This window comes from Aethalodelphis obliquidens, unplaced genomic scaffold (genome assembly GCF_003676395.1).
Source record: "Aethalodelphis obliquidens isolate GAN/ISIS:26980383/991018 unplaced genomic scaffold, ASM367639v1 scaffold36, whole genome shotgun sequence".
Lineage (NCBI taxonomy): Eukaryota > Metazoa > Chordata > Mammalia > Artiodactyla > Delphinidae > Aethalodelphis > Aethalodelphis obliquidens.
This window is the reverse complement of record NW_020837980.1, coordinates 7534765-7555844: the sequence shown is the minus strand read 5'-3', so window position 1 is coordinate 7555844 and position 21080 is coordinate 7534765. Positions and strand designations below refer to the sequence as shown.

General features: G+C 38.0%; 1 long non-coding RNA gene and 1 other non-coding gene across 4 annotated transcripts in view; one reads left to right on the top strand and one right to left on the bottom strand.

The window, feature by feature from the left end:
- LOC113632352 (uncharacterized) overlaps positions 1-21080 on the bottom strand; it is a 309091-nt gene that overhangs the window by 61856 nt on the left and 226155 nt on the right. The gene's annotated exons all lie outside the window — the stretch shown is intronic.
- Positions 1943-2014, top strand: TRNAK-UUU (transfer RNA lysine (anticodon UUU)). Its single transcript has one exon. It is a non-coding gene; the product is annotated as a tRNA-Lys (tRNA).

Sequence of the window (21080 nt, the reverse complement as noted above, 5' to 3'; positions counted from 1 at the left end):
GGCCAGACCACAGGCAGAAAAATTTCCTTTAACAGAGGGTATTGGAAGAACAACTTTTGTTAAATAATCTCTCATAAGTGAAGTACCAAGCATGATGTCAACTATATTCCCCTAGTAACTTTACTTTCCCACTCTCTCAATCAATTATTTCACCCATTCTAGTACCCTCTCACTACTCACTCTCACTGCATTCTTCCCTGGAAAACATATGAAATAAAAAGGGACTACTTTATTCCCTTTTCCCCAAATCCACCACCCCCTGGTCCTATCCAAGGCTGTACCCACCACTTGTGCTCTGAATCCCGCCCTACTCCCCTTCCTGAGGATTTCCTTCCAGCCATTATCCGTTTTCTAAAATACATTATGTATTTCATTATGTGTCTATTATCTATGTTTTCCACTTATGTCTTCCCACTAGAAAATAAGCTCCTTGAGACAAGAATGCCACCTGTTTAACACTATTCCCAACACCTGAATTACTTAACCACAATTAATTTTTGTGGTCTATTTGACAAATTTGAGTCTGGTAGCTGCTCAGTAATAGTACTACTCTTTCCTTTAACTTCATCCAGTGTTTATTTGGGAATAATTTCTATTTATAGAAACTTTCCTTAAACAAGATACACAGACAAATCTATATGGTAGAAAAGAACCTTTATTTTGTTGGTCTTGAAAATCGGTAACATGTTGCTGTGCATATGTTTTCCAAAAAGGTGAATGTGTTTTCCTGACGTATTTTTCAAGACCCATTTAGCTTAATCAATCAATACCTTCAAATCGATGAGCTTCGTGTTATGCACAAAGCAGAAATAAAATGCTTTACTCTCAGGGAGCTTATAATCTAATAGGACAACCATAGTTTCACATGCAAGAATGCTCATCATACTTTGGTTTATAAAAAGAAAGGTTTGAAATTATCCAAATGTCCTTAACAACATATTTGTCAAGTAAATTGTAATTGGTAAAGAAGGCTGTCACATTTCTGGAATAGTAAAGTATCAGGAAGAACCCAAATGCCCACTTATTGTGTGCTGCTTGAATAAACTTAGGTCACACCAACAAAACGAGTACTATGCCTCTGTGATCATAAAGATATACTGTTAAATGAGAAAAGCAATGTGTGTAGCATGTGCATACTATGCCATCTTAGAGCTGAGAAAGAGAAGCAATACAAACACACACCTGTTTATTTTAGAAATGCTAAACCAAAAGCTAATGACAACGTTTACCTTTAGTGAGAATGGGAACTGGGTGAGGGAAGAGGGACGGAAGTTCGATTTTCAAAATATTTAGTAGATTTTACTTTGGAAACATAAAAAGGCTTTATATCATCCTTAAAAATCAAAACTTAAAAAATAAATCCCTAGGGCTTCCCGGGTGGCGCAGTGGTTGAGAGTCCGCCTGCCGATGCAGGGGATACGGGGCTTGTGCCCCGGTCCGGGAGGATCCCACATGCCACGGAGCGGCTGGGCCCGTGAGCCATGGCCGCTGCCTGCGCGTCTGGAGCCTGTGCTCCGCAACGGGAGAGGCCACAACAGTGAGAGGCCCGCGTACCGCAAAATAAATAAATCAATAAATCCCTAAAGTTAGAAAGCTAAAAGAAAACAGTAACTTATTTTTTGAGTTTTGTGACTTAACCACTCAGAGAGGGGTTATTTCAAGGTTACTTTAAAACAGTAATTTTGCTGTTTATCCCTGGTGGGATATATTCTAAGGACAAAAGGAATGTAAAAAAAAAAAAAGTCTTTTCAATAATAAAAACTTTTCAATAATCATAATGTTAGTACAAATATATTTTCCTTCTGAAATTTTTATACGACAAAGCAAATAAATAATTATATTATTCTATTTAGGAATCAAGGTTTTCAGTGAAAGAGGAAAAAAAAAGATACAAATACGAACTAAATAAAAATCCTGTAATCAAAATTTGAATCGAAGGCATCCCCTGGTGGTCCAGTGGTTAGGACTCGGCACTTTTACTGCCATGGCCCAGGTTCAATCCCTGGTTGGGGAACTAAGATCACACAGATGCACAGTGAAGCCAAAAAAAAAAAAAAAATTGAATTGAAAAATATTAGTATGAACTTCTCAACTCTTTTCTTAGCTTTGACTACTGAAAAGGTCTGAAAGCAAATGATGACCCAGCAACAAACCTGGAGATTCTAAATACCATTCTCCATGAAAAGGAACCTTGAAGTTGATTCAAGATCTAGGTCAAGAAATGTACAAGATGAATGTAGATCATCTGGTTGAACCAGAAAGTCCTGAAAAAAACCCTCAACATCTAATTTGAAGATGCTCTCGCTGCCCAAAGACAGGACAGTTTGAGCATAGAAAGGAATAACAACAACAGTAGACTGAAACATATTAAATATGTTTTTAAACCATTTGTTTACAATAATACTTAAAAGTCCATTCGTAAACATTGCCAGATGTTAAGGAATTAGCTTATTATTCTGAAAATTAATGAAGAAAAGAATCAAGCATTTATATGCCTTTCCTATACTTTAAGGTAACCACATAGTTGATGTAGGAAAGCTATGCTTTACAGAAGAATTTCAGCTAATAAATGAAGAAGAAATTATAGAATGAGATTATCTCAATTTTGCAATCCCTAATGGAATAATTGGTTTAGGTGGTCATCATAAATGGCTGTTAAAATTGTTGATGAAATGGAAAGTTTATATAATGAAAAGATTTGCCTGACATTACTTAACAAAAAATTGATCAATTTTATCATAAATTGAGAGACAACTAAGCACGATGTCCTCGTGATATGATGCAATAAGAAGTACACGACACCATCTATGAAGTGTTCTTGTAAAAAAGAAAAAACGTCAAACCTGATTCTGATCAATTTACAGAAATACAAGGGACTGAGGAAAATAATAAATGACACCACAGGAACACAATTCAGCAAAATCCACAATGTGAGATACTTTATAATATTTTTTCAACTAATAAATTGCAAGAAAAATAAACAGAAGAAAAATGAACCTATATACTAAAAGAACACCAATTGCAATAGTGAACCTGCTGGGATTCTGATTAAAACACACCAACTGTTGAAAAGAGGAGAGAAAAAGAGAATAAACATATCATGTTCTCAATATCATTATTACTTTTTGCAGAAGGGATATTCTGTTTGGGCATATGTTTTAAAAAAACCAAGAGTCCATATTTTGCATAGGTTCATAATGAAGTATTTACAGATAAATGAGATGATGTTTGAGATTTACTCCAAAATAATCCAACGTGTAGAAGGGAAGGAGATGGGGGTAGAGGGGAAGTTGAAACAAATTGGCCATATGTTGATAGCTGTCGAAACTGGGGGATGGGCGCTTGGCAGTTCATAATAGTATTATGCCTATTTTTTATGTGTCTGACAATGTCTGTAATAAACATTTTAAAAAAGTTGTCTCGGTATCTTTATTCCATTTTCTTTCAGTTCTTTTTGGAAAACTATGACATGACTTATGGAAATAAAGAACTATGAAAATCTCTTTTAAGAACAGTCTGAAATAATAATGAATTCTCTAAGCATCAAATCTTCCCTACCCTTCATCAGTTATTGAAAAAGAGGGCTATTTCACACACCAACTGACATGAAATATTTATAGAAAGGACCCTTGACTAGAAAGTTTTGATTTCATCTGAAGGAAATACAATAATTGAGTTAGAAAAAATACGAATTAAAAAAGATTGTTTTGAGATTAGTTTTCCCCTAAGGTAACATTCTATTAATTTGACATTCAGTAGGACTAAGGTATGTTTTCCAATTTGCCAAACACCTGTCACTGTATAATGACTAAAATTTTTATTTTTTTTCCTGTACAATCAAAACAATAGGACAGCTTTTTCTAAACTAAAATCAACACCCACCCCCCAAACCTGTTAATCTTCTTTTCTACAATAAGCCTGTCATCCATCACGTGCCTGAGTTGACAATGCTTCACAACAATTTGGCCATTCCCCCACCAGACTGACATCACCATCTTGAATCATGAATATATCTCAACCACAGCTATAAGAATAAAATGCTGCAAAAGAATGAATGCACTGAGTCAACTGAGCTTAATCAAAACAAACTTTACATAGTTCCAAATTTCTAGGAAGCCGAAAAATAAAGACAACATGTAACAAATGAAAGACGAGGTAGGAGCAGGATGTCACCACTAACAAATTACATGAGTTCAGAGGATCTCCTGAAAATTGTATATCATGTCCAAATGAAGGCATAGATATAATATTTTCAAATATGTGCACATGTGTTGTCATAATGAAGGCAGCATCACAGAGTCCCTGAGAGTTCTGCCACGGATTATGCTGAAAACTTCCTAGAAAGGCAATGTTTCTATGTTACTTTACAGACAACACAGTGATACAGTTAATAGTACAGGTTCAGGGATCTGACTGCTTGGGTTCAACTACCAACTTTACCATGAACTGTGCGGATCTCAGTCTTGGTACACCTTGAGACATAATAGCAGCACCTTCTTCCCAGGTTTTCAGGAAGAATTTTGGATGTAGCTCTTAATGAATAAACTATGCACAGTGTTTTGATGCATAGTTACCAAAGGGAAATGTCCACACCACACTGACATTTAAAATCACTGTATCTGTATTGAACTTCTCTTGCCAACACAACATTTGGGCTCTTGGGTGAAGACTGCTCATTGTCCAGTTTGTCATTCATTGATTCCTTTCTCCATGATAGTGGGGCACACTGTCACCTGGAGTAAAAAAACTACCAACCTCCTTTGCTGCTGGAAGCAGCCTTGTACCTATGTTCTAGTCAGTGAGAATCAACTAGAAGTGATGTGTGGAACTTCCAGGAAATTTTCTTGAAGAAGGTGAGTCAGCTCTCTCTTCTTTTCCTCCATCCTGCCTCCTGGAATGTGGATGTGATGGCTGATGCTACAACAACCCAACTGGACCATGAGGCCATGCACTGAGGACAACAGGGTAGCTGAACAGAAGGAATCCAAAACTGTGTAACCCTGCAGCTGCCTCACCAGCCCTGGATTTCTCACTTCCAGACCTTTTCATGTGGGAGAAAAATAAAGTCTCAGCTGATTTTAACCACAAGGCTTTTGTTTAGATTTGTTTCACTATTATTGTTATTGTTCTGTTTGTTACATGCAAACAATCAGGCCTTTTAGATCTGGTCAGAGACAATAAACATTGGCTGAAAAATATATTCCATTTGTCAACATCTGTGCCAGTCCATGTGCAGGTGAGAAGAGAACTACAGACACGCAGAAGATGCTTATCTGAGATTGTGGACAGGTTAAGAAAAAATAGAAGCCCAGTAAAGGAACAAAGGCACACAGTCATGTGATCAATATATGGATCATGTGACTCGATGTATGGCTATGACCCATAATTAATATAGTACAATATAAATAGTACACAGAATTTCTTTGGAGACTTGGGACAAAAGAATTAAATAAAATTAGAAGAAAAGGCATCTAGAGATATTGTTGATGGCTCTGGAGCATGATGAGAGGAAAAATTTATGCAATTCTCGGGGCTTGAGAATGAGTCAAAGTAGTTTGGCAGCCAAGCACTAAAGTCAGTAATCTATAGCAAGTGACAGCCTCTAGACCAAAATTGTCCCTAGAATGAATCCACTCTGAATTTAATAAGGAAAACATTCCTATCCATGCTAAGAATTATTAATTTAACAGCAGTCCTTTTTATTTTGTTTCTTTCACTGGTTATGGATCAACACATGACACTATTCTAAGACATTGTTGGTTGCCCCTTTCGTAACAGCAAATGCAAATCCAACATAATCAACGCTAAAAATCCCATCAGTCTGGCTGACCTGGATTGTCTGTTAGAAGCTGACTGATGGGTCTCACGTTGTGCTCTGTGTAACAGCCAGAGCATGCTAAAACGCTCGCCTCTGCTTTGTGGCTGACCTACCTCTTCGATAGATTGATTTTTAATTGTGCAACATGTCTTATATATGCAGCCCCTTGGTGTTTTCTAGTTATATTCCAAAGCTAGAAAGAACCTTCAGCATTCATCTTGTGCAGCAACCTGGCTTAGGTAGATGCCAAATTGAAAATAGCTAGGTCTGGTGATTATCCAGAAAGCTTTAAGACAAAATTCCCAATTACAGACCCCATAACTAACTCAGCAGTCCAGTCGACTATTTTATCACAAAGTTTGCAGTAAATTCTTCCTTACACAAAATGAAAAACATGCAATACACGTTTTAGTGTACTCCTTTTCCCTTGTTTGGTCCTCTGTGGACACAAGGAATAGCTGATCTGAATCTTTAAGAAAAGCTCTTCTTATTCTTGAAAACAAACAAAGTCATCCTTGACTTTCTTTAAGCTAAACAGTTTCAAATCTCTCAATTTATTTCGTATAATATTTGCATATTTATGATTCTTTTCACTGCATCTGTTCCAGTTTCTCCGCATTCTTTTAAAGGTCTGATGATCCAAGCTGGACACTTTGATCTGATAACATCTAATATGAAGTATGGAGGAAAGATCAATTTCCATATATGACCCATAAACTTGTATATATCTTGGTATCATTTCTCATCCCTAGCACACACATGTGGACACTCACATATACACAATACACACACATGCACACAAACACACACACCATATGGTCGATGATGGAGTCAAATTCCTTTTCTATTATACCTCTATCTAGATGATGGTCCCTGACCCATATCTGTGTATCTTAGACCCCCATCAGGGATCTAAGAATACAACTAGACCTCATCCCCTTTAACCTCCATTCTGTTTTTATATATGACTATTTGTGTCTGTTGTAACAAGAAGGTTGTGAGCAGTAGCTGTGGTTTAGAAGTATTCATACCCAGTATGGAAATTATTTTCAGGGTAAGATAGGAAACACAATGCAAAACTGGCTCCAGTGAAAGTCTGATAAATTACAGTGGAGATCTACATGATGACTGCCAGTATACTTGTGCCAGGGACCTTGCAACAGGTGCATGAAGTATATATTTTACTCCATGTTACAGATGAGGAAAGTGAGTCACAAAGAAGTTAAATAACGTCCTTGAACTAACCACGACTACAAAAGACAGGATTTTAACCCATGACTGTCTGACTCCTGGACTTGTGCTCTTAACAATTTCATTAAAGTACCTACAAATATGGATGTGTCTAAAGAAAAGAGAGTTTGGGTGAGATTTCTGATACTAAAGAAACTGAGAAAAGCTAGAAGATCCACCAGAACCAAGCAATGGTAATTGTTTAGTCAATACAAAGACTTTCTGTTGAGTGCCTACCCTTAGCTTAAAATGGTTTTAGTATTAATTCCAGAAGGATGATGTTCAGAGGCCACTTGATTATTATTTCATTGGTGATAGCAACTGTTTTCTTTTTTTTTGAATTTTATTTTATTTATTTTTTATACAGAAGGTGCTTATTAGTCATCCATTTTATCCACATCAGTGTATACATGTCAATCCCAATCGCCCAATTCATCACACCCTCACCCCCACCCCCCGCCGCTTCCCCGCCTTGGGGTCCATACGTTTGTTCTCTACATCTGTGTCTCAATTTCTGCTCTGCAAACCCGTTCATCTGTACCATTTTTCTAGGTTCCACATATATGCATTAATATATGATATTTGTTTTTCTCTTTCTGACTTACTTTCCTCTGTATGACAGTCTCTAGATCCATCCACATCTCAACAAATGACCCAATTTCATTCCTTTTTATGGCTGAGTAACATTCCATTGTATATATGTATCACATCTTCTTTATCCATTCATCTGTTGATGGGCATTTAGGTTGCTTCCATGACCTGGCTATTGTAAATAGTGCTGCAGTGAACATTGGGGTGCATGTGTCTTTTTGAATTATGGTTTTCTCTGGGTGTACGCCCAGTAGTGGGATTGCTGGGTCATATGGTAATTCTATTTTTAGTTCTTTAAGGAACCTCCATACTGTTCTCCACAGTGGCTGTATCAATTTACATTCCCACCAACAGTGCAAGAGGGTTCCCTTTTCTCCACACCCTCTCCAGCATTTGTTGTTTGTAGATTTTCTGATGATGCCTGTTCTAACGAGTGTGAGGTGATACCTCATTGTAGTTTTGATTTGCATTTCTCTAATAATTAGTGATGTTGAGCAGCTCTTCATGTGCTTCTCGGCCATCTGTATGCCTTCGTCGGAGAAATGTCTGTTTAGGTCTTCTGCCCATTTTTGAATTGGGTTGATTGTTTTTTTAATATTGAGCTGCATGAGCTGTTTATATATTTTGGAGATTAATCCTTTGTCTTATGATTCATTTGCAAATATTTTCTCCCATTCTGAGGGTTGTCTTTTTGTCTTGTTTATGGTTTCCTTTGCTGTGCAAAAGCTTTTAAATTTCATTAGGTCCCATTTGTTTGTTTTTGTTTTTATTTCCATTACTCTAGGAGGTGGATCAAAAAAGATCTTGCTGTGATTTATGTCAAAGAGTGTTCTTCCTATGTTTTCCTCTAAGAGTTTTATAGTGCTCGGTCTTACATTTAGGTCTCTAATCTATTTTGAGTTTATTTTTGTGTATGGTGTTAGGGAGTGTTCTAATTTCATTCTTTTACATGGAGCTGTCCAGTTTTCCCAGCACCACTTATTGAAGAGACTGTCTTTTCTCCACTGTATATCTTCACCTCCTTTGTCATAGATTAGTTGACCATAGGTGTGTGGGTTTATCTCTGGGCTTTCTATCCTGTTCCATTGATCTATATTTCTGTTTTTGTGCCAGTACCATATTGTCTTGATCACTGTAGCTTTGTAGTATAGTCTGAAGTCAGGGAATCTGATTCCTCCAGCTCCATTTTTTCCCTCAAGACTGCTTTGGCTATTTGGGGTCTTTTGTGTCTCCATACAAATTTTAAGATTTTTTGTTCTAGTTCTGTAAAAAATGCCACTGGTAATTTGATAGGGATTGCATTGACTCTGTAGATTGCTTTGGGTAGTATAGTCATTTTCACAACAAGATAGCAACTGTTTTTTTGACATGAGTGTTGAAGTGGTTTTGTTACTGCTTATGGATGTGCACTTAGAAATAACCTGGAGTCTGGGCAAGAGTAGGGAATTAGCACTATATAATAACAAGTGGAAAGTGCAGTTGCAAGCACTAGTTTAAAAAAAAAGTCAATGAAAATGAATTTTCTTTATATACATATACAAGGCCTATTTGAGATTTTTTTTTTTTAATGTTCCCCAGATGGTTTGGCAAAGGAGAAATATGTAAGAGAAAAGATGGGAACAAGTGAGGTTAGATGTTAACAGTAAGTTAGGGCTGTCAGATTTGCCAAAAAAACACAAGATGCCCAGTTAAATTTGAATTTCAGAGAGACAACAAATAATTTTTTAGTATAAGTATGTCCCAAATACTGCATGCATATTCATACTTAAAAATTATTCATGATTTATCTGAAACTCAAGTTTAACTTGAAATCCTGCATTTTACCTGGCAACTCTACAGTGGATAAATTCAGATAGGGGTATATGAGTGTTCATTGTTCTTTACTCAACTTTTCCATGAGTTTGAAATTTTAAAAAATATTAAGTGCTTTCTATATATTTATTTATTTAACTATACTGTCAGTTTTCTTTATATTATTTTAAAACGTTGTTGTGTAGAAAGGGAGAATGATTTACATTGTATAGCTGTATTTACCGCCTAAAGACTTCAGAATAGGAGTAGGAGGAATGAAACTGGCAAAAGGCACTCAGCTATACAGCAAATGGTCTGAACTGGGAAGGCTCTTTGTCCCCAGGGGCTCAAGATTCTCCTTCCTTGTCCTGAAACACCAGGCAGTTTGGGGGCACCAACTGGGAAAATGCCACCATACCCCTCCCAGAGTAAGAGACACCCAAGTGGCCTGGCTTGGGGATACCGCTTCACTCCTTCAGGCAGCACCGGCGGGGACAACTGAGAACTTATCAGCACGAGATAAACCAAGCAGACTAAAATAAGGGTCCGAAAATTAAACTGCCATTGTAATCACAACACGTAAAAGTAGACCAAGTGCTAAATCTAAACCTGCTAAAACAAAATATTTAAATAGGAATCCAGAGTCTCCTAACATAAGAGATAGGACACAAAGAACTAAGAAAATCAGAACTTGAATGAGGAAAGACAGTTGATTGACACCAACCCCGACAGGAGTCAGATGTTGGAATTATGTGATAAGGCTTTAAAGCAGCCATTAAAAAATGCTTCAACAATCGAGTACAAATTCTCTTGAAACAAATGAAAAAACTAGAAAATCTCAGCAAAGAGATAACATCAATTCTCTTCAGGAGTGTATTACTACATTGAATAGTATTTATTATTCAGTGGGTAATGTAGATTTCTCCAAAGCAAAGTCTTTGAAGTAAGTGTAATAACAGTAAATACAGTCAAAGAAATGTGATATAGATAGCTTAATCAAGTACAATCAATGTCCAAAATGAAAGAAATGATGTTTGCACGGTCAAGAAAGGAATACAAGCTATCTGAGCTTGTTTGGAATTCCTATTCTCAGAGTACCAGTGTTAGAAACAGAGGAATAACTTCAAAGTTATACTAATCTAAGCAATTGGATTCCTACTTGCCTTAAGGCCATTGCCAAGAATTTAGCAAGAAGATCAAATGTCAGAAGTCTGTAACAAACAAAAGGAGCTGGCTTATCCAGCTATTGCTCTACAATGGGAACTGAAGCATTGCCGAGATGAGCAAAAGGTTCCCCGAGCTATTTTGTGCAGGCTTATGCCTAGAGGAAGTGAAGTGTTATAACGGCAACATAGATGTAGTCTCTAGGTCCCCACCTGGTAAGAAGACACATGCTAAGAACAGTTGAACCAAACTGCAATTAACCAACAGAAGCATTTGGTCATTACAGGTACGATTAAAACAGATAATTTCCACTTCAGAAGTTTTCCTAGCCCTACTAGGTTGTTACAATAGCAATAATTCTAGCACACGTTTATTGTGTACTTACTATGTACCGGACACTGTGATAAGCATTTTATTTGTGTTATCTCATTTAATGCATATAGCAACTCTCATGGTAATTATTATTATCCCCATTTTATATATGAGGCCACACATCTTGCTTAAGAAAACTGCAACTCCTTGTTGAATCCAACTCCCTGCTTACTCTCTAACTGCATCCCTTCAGTTGAACATTATTCCATTTTAAATTCATGACAGTGAAACTTAAGGAATTTCTTGATGCTGCCAGCATTCATACTACACTTCCTTAGGTCATAACTTTTACACTCGTAGGCAACCATTCACAACTTCGCCTCAAACTTCCTACCCCTCCCCACTGTGCTCACTCACAGCTGATTACTTCTTACTTTACTGAGAAAATACAATCAGAAGAGAAATACTGAATCTGCACACTCTGCCTTCTCTCTTGTTACTATAGATGAACTATGTGCTCTGTGTTCCTGTCTCAGGGGACCCTTCTTGTGTCTTAGACCCCACCCTCTCCTATCCAGGGGCATCCTTCAGCAATTCTCCCATTTCTCGCCTACATTATTATTTTTCTCTTCTCTACTGAATCATACTTCTTAGCATACAAACATGCTGTTATTCTCCCATCTTCATAAAACAAAATAAATGAACACAAAACAAAATTCCTCTTCCCTCTCTAGCCACTAACCATATATTGTTCTCTTTGTAGCAAAATTCATTTGTCTATACTTGCTTTCTCCGGTTCTTCTCTTTAAAACACACTCTAAACAGGTTTTGTTACCCTAACACCACTGAACATATTCTTGCCAAGGTCAGCAATGACCTCCACATTGCTAAATTCAATGGTCAATTCTTAGTCCCGTTTACACCTGGCTTTTCAGCAGCATTTGACACAGTGAATCACTCGTCTCCTTGATAAACATTCTTCAGTTGGCTTCCCTTGGTTTTCCTCCTTCTTCCTTGATGCTCCTTCTCCTTTGCTGGTTCCCCATCATCTATCCAACCTCTTAACATTAAAGAGTCCAGGACATATATATACACTACCAAACGTAAGGTAGATAGCTAGTGGGAAGCAGCTGCATAGCACAGGGAGATCAGCTCGGTGCTTTGTGATCACCTGGAGGGGTGGGATAGGGAGGGTGGGAGGGAGGGAGATGCAAGAGGGAAGAGATATGGGAACATATGTGTATGTGTAACTGATTCATTTTGTTGTAAAGCAGAAACTAACACACCATTGTAAAGCAATTATACTCCAATAAAGATGTTAAAAAAAAAAAGAGGCCAAAATTCAGGTCTCAGTCTTCTTTTCTCTATCTTTTTTCACTCCCTCAATGATCTCATCAAGTCCCCTGGTTCTAAATATCTTCTCTCTGCTAATGACTTCCAAATTCTTATCTCTAGGCTATGTCACTCTCCTGAATTCCAGACTCAAATAACCAATTGCCTACTCTCATCCCCCCTTTGATATCTCAGTATGTCCAAAACCAAATTTCTGATCTTCATCCCATATCAGCCATAGTTCTGGCAAGAAACAGGTGGCACACTTAATTTAGGTAATTTGAGGACAGTTTAATAAAGGAGCTATTTACAGGGCGTAGGGAAACCACAAAAGATAGCACAACACTCCAGTGCTAACAAAGGCACTACTGTCCCATCAACCCTGAAGGGTAAAGGAGTAAAGGGAGGAAGCAGTTGTCACCGGGGTGCAGAGGGAGGGACAGAGAGACAGAAAGACGTAGAAGGTCCATTGACAGGAGCTGTGATCCTTGGTGGAGAAGTACAAGAAGTTTAAAGCAACTCCTCCTACCCTTGAATCTCTTAGTGTTCCCAATTAATTGAACATACCTGGAAAGCCAGGGAGCAGAGCTGAGGAGCTCTGTAGAGGTCAGCCTCGTGGGGCACAGAACAAAATGAAGAAGGGTAGACAGTGAATTTATAAGGAGCAAAGAAAAGATATCCTTCCCACTCCCAAAACAACTGCACCTAGGGTCTCCCCCCTATCAGTTGGTGGAAAAGCCCTCCTGCTTTTTGCTCCAGGAAAAAACAAGGAGTCATCTTTGATTCTCACGTTGAATCTATCAGGAGATCTCACTGGCTCTACCATCCAAATGTATTCAGACTCTGACCACTTTTCACCACTTCCACTGCTACCACCCTTGTTGAGTCAGCATCACGTCTTGCCATTTACATCTAACAGCTCTCTCTACTTCCACCCTTACTCTACATGAAATTTTAAACACAGTAAACAGAGTAAGTTTTTATGTCTTTCTAGGAATTTATCTATGTCTTCTAAATTGTCTAATTTCTTTAAGGTTGGTAGACATGTTCCCTGTTTTCATTTATGATTCTAGTAATTTCAGTCTTCTTTTTTTTCTTGGTCAATCTAGCAAAAGGTCTGTTAAAATTATTAGTCTTTTTAAAGAATTAGCTTTTGTTTTTATTGATTTTTCTCTAGTGTTTTTCCATTATTTATTTCATTAATTTCCTTTCTCTATTATTTCCTTTGTTCTGCTTGCTTTAAGTTTAGTTCGATCTTTTTCCAGTGTGTTAGACGGAAATTCAGGTTACTCATTTGAAATTTCTGTTTTTTTTAATATAGGCATTTACACCTATAATCTGCATCTAAGCACTGTTTTAGCTGCATAAAGTTTTGACATGCTATATCTTCCCTTTCATTCATCCAAAGTATTTCATAATTTCTTCTTGATTTCTTCTTCAAGCCATTAATTATTTGGGAATGTGTTGTTTAATTTCCACGTATTTGAGGATTTCCCAAATTTCTTTCTGTTGTTGATTTCTAATTTCATTCCACTGTGGTCAGAGAATATGTTTTGTGTTCTTTTATTATTTTTATCCTCTAAAATCTACTGAGGTTTGTTTTATGGCCTGGTATATGATATATCCTGGAGAATGTTCCATGTACACTTGAGAAAAATGCATATTCTGCTATTGTTGGGTGAAATGTTCTATTGATGTATGCCAGGTATACTTGGTTTATAATGTTGTTCAAGTCTTCTATTTCCTTGTTGATCTCTTTCCTAGTTGCTCTATCCATTATTGAAAGTGGACTATTGAAGTTTCCAACTATAACTGTTGAATTTCCTATTTCAGTTTTTGCCTCATGTATTTTAGTGCTCTGTTTTTAAGTGCATATATGTTTATAATTGTTGTATCTTCCTGATAGATTGACTTTTATCATTACACACTGTCCCTCTTTATCTCTAGTAACTTTTTTTTGTTTTGAAGCATATTATGTCTGACACTCTAAATTTCTTGTGATTGATGTTTGAATGATTATTTTTTTTCAAACTTTTACCTTCAAGCTGTATTATTATTAATTTATTTTTTTGCGGTACGTGGGCCTCTCACTGTTGTGGCCTCTCCCATTGCGGAGCACAGGCTCTGGATGCGCAGGCTCAGCGGCCATGGCTCACGGGCCCAGCTGCTCCGCGGCATGTGGGATCTTCCTGGACCGGGGCACGAACCCGTGTCCCCTGCATTGGCAGGCGGATTCTCAACCACTGCACAACCAGGGAAGCCCCAAACTGTATTTTTGAATCTAAAGTGTCTCCTATAGATAGAATAGAGTTGGATCTAGTTTATTTTTTATCAAATCTGACAATCTGTCTTTTGATGGGACTTTTAAATCTATTCTCATTTAATGTAATTATAAATATAGTCGGATTTACATCTGCCACTTAACTTTTTGTTTTCTATATGCATTATGCCTTTTTGTTGTTGTTGTTACTCTTTTCCTCCTTTACTGCTTTCTTTTGTCTTAAGTGAATATTTTCTACAGTATCTTTTTAATTTCTTTAATGATTTTTCTCACCATATTTTTTGAGGTATTTCCTTAGGGGTTGCTCTGGGGCTTACCTTAATTTATTAGAAGTAGTTTCAGATTCATACTAATTTAATCCCGATGAACTATAGAAACATTACTCCTCTATAGTTCTATTCCCTTTCTCCCCTTTTTGTGGTATTATTGTTATACTAATTGTATCTATAAATGTTACAAATCCAAAATTACATTGTTATAATTATTACTTTATGTAATTTTATGCCTTTTAAAGAAGCTGAGAGAGAAAAAGAATAGCAAGTGTATACTTCTAGCTTTTCTTATATTAATCTTCTTCTTTATTGTCATCAGCTCTCTTCATTTTTTCCTGTAAATTTGAGTTCACATATGGAGTCATTTCCTTAGCCCAATATATCTTTGCTCCTACTCACATTCCATTTCTACATGTTATAGGGCCCCAAATACATTCTATACATATCATTTTATACAGTTACTTTTAGAATCAGTTAAGAGAAGAAAGGAGAAAAATATGCATTATTACTGTTTTTTATAATTGTATAACTACCTTTGTCGGTGCTGTTTTTTTCACATGGATTCCAATTAACATCTGGGGTCACTTGCTTTCAGCCTGAAGAAATTCCTTTAGCATCTCTTCTAAAGCAAATCTTCTAGCGGTAAATTCGCTCAGACTTTATCTGGGAATGTCTTTATGTCTTTATTTCACCTTCATTACAACAAAATAATTTTGCTGGATACAGGATTCTTGACATTTTTTTTCCACTGAGTACTTCAAACGTATTATCCCACTGCCTTCTAGCCTCCATTTTTTCTCAGTCAGCTGTTAATCCCATTACAATTCGCTGTAAGTGACAAGTCATTTTTCTCTTGCTGCTTTCAAGATTTTGTCCTTGTCTTTGGATTTCACACATGTGTTTACTTGTATATATTTTTTTGTGTTTATCTTAACTTGGAAATCCTTAAGCTTCCTGGATGTATTAATTAATGTTTTAAAATAAATTTCATTAATTTTCAGCCATTATTTCTTCAAACATTTTCCTTCTCCTTTCTCTATCTCCTCTCCTACTGGTATTCCCATTACAACTATGTTGGTGCACTTAATGCCATCCCACATTTCTCTGAGCCCCACAGTTACTCTGGGATGACAGTGGTTTTGGCAGGGCTCTCTTTGACTGTCTCTTTCCTTGACCACACCGAATCATCAAGTGCCACTAATTATAGACTGATTGCTTTCTTGTTTTCAGCAGTGCATTGGTACGTAAATTACTACACAGACTAATTCAATCCAAATTTGGTTCCTTTGAAAGGGATAGTTCCCAAAGTCAGCATGTGAGATTTGTTCTGACCCCAGGAAAGCTCTTCGCAGCTGTCTCTTTTCCCATTTCTCTCTGGAAAGCTACCTGGCCTATTTAGCTTTTACTTTTTAGCTTTTACTTCCAAAGAATCTATCAACCTCCTCCCAATGAACTTTCACCAAAAATTCCACTGCTTTTGAGAGTGAACTTAGGCTTGAACTATTGCAAATGAGGTCTACACTGTCGCAAATGGAATCAGTCCATTGGGGAGGGATTTCAAGCTCTCTGTTTTATGGCCTGTTCCTCCTCTTAGGCAAAAATCTCTGAGTCGTGTCATTGATGCTAGGGATGGGGACAATGGCACCCTTTTCTCTGAGTGACATTCCTCTTTAGAAGCTGCACATTCAGTGGTTGGAAAGTTAGCAGCCCCAGGTCTCCTTGGCTTGCCTCTTTCAGCACGGAATTCCCACCCCACAAGCCAAGGACAGAGCAATCAGGGCTCTAGTATTCTCAGTGGTGCTGTGGCCACAGTATGGCCTCCATCCCATCAATGATGGTTAGGCAGAAGGAGTCTCCATTTCTCAGCCACACTCACCTGGAACTTAGCTTCAGCAATAGGTAACTCAAGGCAAGATGAGCAGAGCTTATGCATTGCCTCTCCCCACAAGCTATCCCTTCCAACTGGGGGCTTGGCAGGGAGAACCCTGTGTTCATGGCTGTACAATTTTGGAGCAGAGTTTTCACCTCACTGAGCTGGAAGGGAGCTCAGGGATCTTGGTTCAAATACTACAACTTCTTGTAGTTTTTACAGAGTTTCAGTAGATCTCTTGAATAAATGTTTCTTTATCTGCTGTATGCTCTCTGGACCACTTCCTGAGACCTTAGATGGTTGATTTAAAAAATAATTTTTACCAGTTTCCATGGGGAGGGGATCTGTGGAGCTTCTCACACTGTCACACCAGAAGTGGAACTCTCTTCCACAGTAAGCTTTTAAAACAGAGGTCAGACCGTGCTATTCCTCTGCTCAGAATCCTCCAAGGACTCCCATCCTCCCTTAGGAGAAAAGCCAAAGCCCCTACAATGGCCTGTAAGACACTGTGACCTGCCTTCCTCTCCCAAACTCTCTGAACTCATTTTGTACTTCTCTCCCCGCTGCTCACATTCTTCTAGATACTCTGGCCTCCTTGCTGTCCTCAAACACATCAGCAAACTTCTGCTACCAGGCTCTGTACTTGCTTCTCCATCTTCCCAGAACCCTTCCCTTAGATATCCACAAGGCTAACCCTCTCACCTCTTTCAAGCAATTACTCAAATATCACCTTCTCAATGAAAGCCACCCTGACCACACTATTTAATATTATAATGCACTCCCGACCCTCCCAGAATCCCCACCCCCTTATATAAAAAATATGTACAATGTATCACCTTTTAATGTGTTAAACAAATTGTTAATAAATTAAGTTTATTCTATTGTTTTTATTGTCAGCCTACTTCAGTAGTGTGTAAGCGTCAGGAAGGCAAGGATTTTTCTCTCTTTCATTCACCAATATCTTCCAATCATCTAAAACATCTAGTGCCTATCACTAGCAAGTACTGAATAAATATTTGTTGAACAGGTATTATTTTATGAAATAGTGGAGTCAGGATTTGATCAGGAGATCATGCTTTTCATCATGACCCTATGCTGAGACGACTTTCAGTTATTAAGTCCTATTTAAATTCATGGGCTGAAACAATATTTTACAAATATTTATCAGCACAATGAATTCTTCAGTGTTCATTTTAAAGGTCCTTGGAGAGCTTCAGGTGACTGACGTTATTGGCAGGCATCTTCGCAGAAATACAAACCATAATATTTAGGAAACAAAAAAGGAGAGAAGTTGAGGGCAAACTTTATATTCAACCAACAGAATGATAATCTAGATAACCATGGAAGATGAGACTTTATTCTGATTTTTAATTGGTATTTGAAGTTGTTCCAAAATAATTTTTTAGTGATAAACTCAGATATCATATTGTTAACAAAGCTTCCAGTCGATAAGGATTCGTTTGGATAGATTTTGTGAATCATAGCTATTTGTTAGCTTAAAATTTCATGGCAGATTTCGTTACAAGAAAGTGTCAACTGAGATCCAGTATTCTCTTCTGAAAGGTGAGACTCTGGACGTGGGAATGGAAAGGAAGGCTGGCATTTGCTCTATGAAGCTGTGACTTACTCTGAATGTCTACTGAAATAAAATTCATGGGCTGAAATAACATTCTACAAATATTTGTCAGCATAGTAAGTTCTGGCAACAAAATGACGTATAATTTTCCAGGTCACTTTTTTAAAGGTGAATATAAAATCTGCCCTCAGGCGTCACCTTTTTGTTTCTCAAATATTATGATTTGTATTTCTGCAAAGATGCCTGCCAGTGACTTCAGTCACCCGAAATCCTGTAAGCACTTTAAAAATGAGCACGAAAGAACTCATTTTGCTGCAAATGCCAATCTGCTTTCTTCCTCCTTGGTTGCACAGCTTGGGTCTCTGTCTAAAGCTTCTCTGCCCAACTTTCTCTACTTGACTGTCCCTGAAGCCTAGACCTTTGTGAACCTCTGTGTCCTGGAGAATTCTACTTTCTTAGTGATCTGTGCAAATTCTGATAGCTGTTCTTCACATTGCCTAAAGACACCAGCCAGGTACATTAACCTTTACTGTTTGTAGCCTTTCAGCCTAGATCTGTGTTCCTCAACCCTGGCTGCGTGTTAGAATAACCTAGAGACATTTTTTTTTAATGCTGATACCCAGATTCCACCCTTAGGTTCTGACTCAATTGATTGTAATGCGGATTGGTACTGTTATATTTTAAAAGCTTCCTGGCTGATTTTAAGTTCAGCCAGAAATGAAACCCATAAGTCTAAGAAATTTAGCCTTGCTGGGTCCTGAGGGACTAAAATACTGGAAATTACTTTTAACTATCATATTTACACTTTATCTTAGTATAACTTGGTTTAATAATTTTCATTTTGAAGTCATGAATAGAATGCCTGCAGTCTGCCAGACACTGCATTTTGCTAGTGATATGGAGTTGAACATACCTCCCGCCCTCATGTAGCTTTGGGTATGATTATAATATAAAGGACAATATGGACACTGAACAAGAAATCACAAGTGCAAAGAGTGATCACAACAGTCATTTACTCCTTAGGAAAGATGATTCCTCCTCACTTCATCCCTAGAACCTGGGTGTAATGAGAGATGTATTTGATAAGCGTATGTTGGGTATCTGAATGATGTTAAGACACAAAACTATTGAGTGTAACTGATTAAAAAATGTGTTTCAGTTAATAAATTCCCTCTTTCAATGAAAATACATTAGCAAAGATTCTTTCACACCTTAGTGTGAATTGCTTTAATGAGACCTTCAGTTCTTCTCATCAGTCATGTAGTTATATAAGCGTTGACTTGTATAAAAAGGATAGTGGGACATCTGACTTCCTCAGAGATATTTGCCTTTAAGAATCTTTGGATTATCAGAGATCAATGGGTGTCTGGAAAGTAAAGGAAAAGAAGTAGGAAGTGAGAGGAGAGTCTACTCCAGGCGTACGCCTCTATGTGATCCTTGATCTTGCCAAGCTTAGGGTCTCTGCACTGTTACTTAGAACGCTCTCATCTCCATCCATGTGTGACTGGTCCTACTTGTCATTCAGATCTCAGCTTAAGTATCACTGTTTTAATTAGGATTTGTTTTAATTAGGTATGGTAAGACATGCAGACATAGAAATGATTACTATGAGGAAAGAAGATTTTTATACTTATAGGTCCTAGAAATGGAAGGCATGGCACAAAGAGACACATGGGGAAGCACCGAGGTTGGTCAGGAAACAGAAAAAGGGCGAGAGGAAAGCATGGTCCTGAGGCTTTATTGTGGTTCTCATGGGGAGGAATGGGCAAGGCAGTGTAAGCAGCTGAGTAAATTCAGGATTGGATAGTTTGAGTAACTTTGGCAGGCTTTGGGCTATAGGGGTGGTTCCTAGTTGTCTGGTACCTGGCCCTGGGGTAGTTTGGGGAAGGGAATAGTGTCCTACACTGCAGAAGCCTGATAAAAGGAGGTGATGGAGGTATGGACTCAGGTTTGCATAGCAAAGGCATGCCCCCGGGGGAGTCATCTGCTCTCTCCAGGAATTAGCTCAACCTGGGGGGCGGGGTGGGGGGCAGTCTCTCCAGGATTAGCAAGGCCCCAAGATGTCAACACATCATAAAACACAGAAAATGAGGAGCGTGAATATCCCAACCACCTCCTCAGGAAGGCTTTCCCTGATCTCCCAGGCCGATGTGCTCAGCAGTCACGCTCTATCACATCACTCCACTTTAATCGCCCCAAATACTTCACTGACATTTTCCCATTTCTATAATGGTCTGTTTCCTTTCTTCTCCCATTATAAGAATAAAAACATTGTTCATCTTGTTTACTTCTTTAACTTCAGCATTTGAAACCGGGATAGATGTAAAATATTCAATAAATATTTGTTGAATTAAATGGATGCTCTCCTCTGTTTTCCCACTTCCTCTCATTATAGCTGTCATGAGAGTCAGCATGAAATTTAACCCCGTGACCATGAATTTTTCTCTCTGTCTAAAACCTTCAGAATATTGTTCCTACAGAGCCACAAAGGTCTATGGCGTAAGGGCACCAGGAGAGGAAACGGGACAGAAATGTTCTCAGCTCACACAGACCAACGGATCTGCTGCTGGCAAAGGAAAAGAGGGATGGTAACAGGGGGAAGGAATGGAACAGCCTGTGCAGTATCGCTTGAAAATTTCTGAGTTTAATTTCATCCATTCATTTTTATGCAAAACTCCATGTTGCTTACCTTCCTTGTGCCAGGAAACAAAATATTCTCCAGTTTCCCCAGAAAAGAATGTCATTAAGCACTTGTTCTATACACTCTGTGCTGGGCCTGGAAGAATACTGTTTGGGCCTCACATGTGAAGAAAGAAATGGAGGACCTAAGGTAGGCGCAGAAC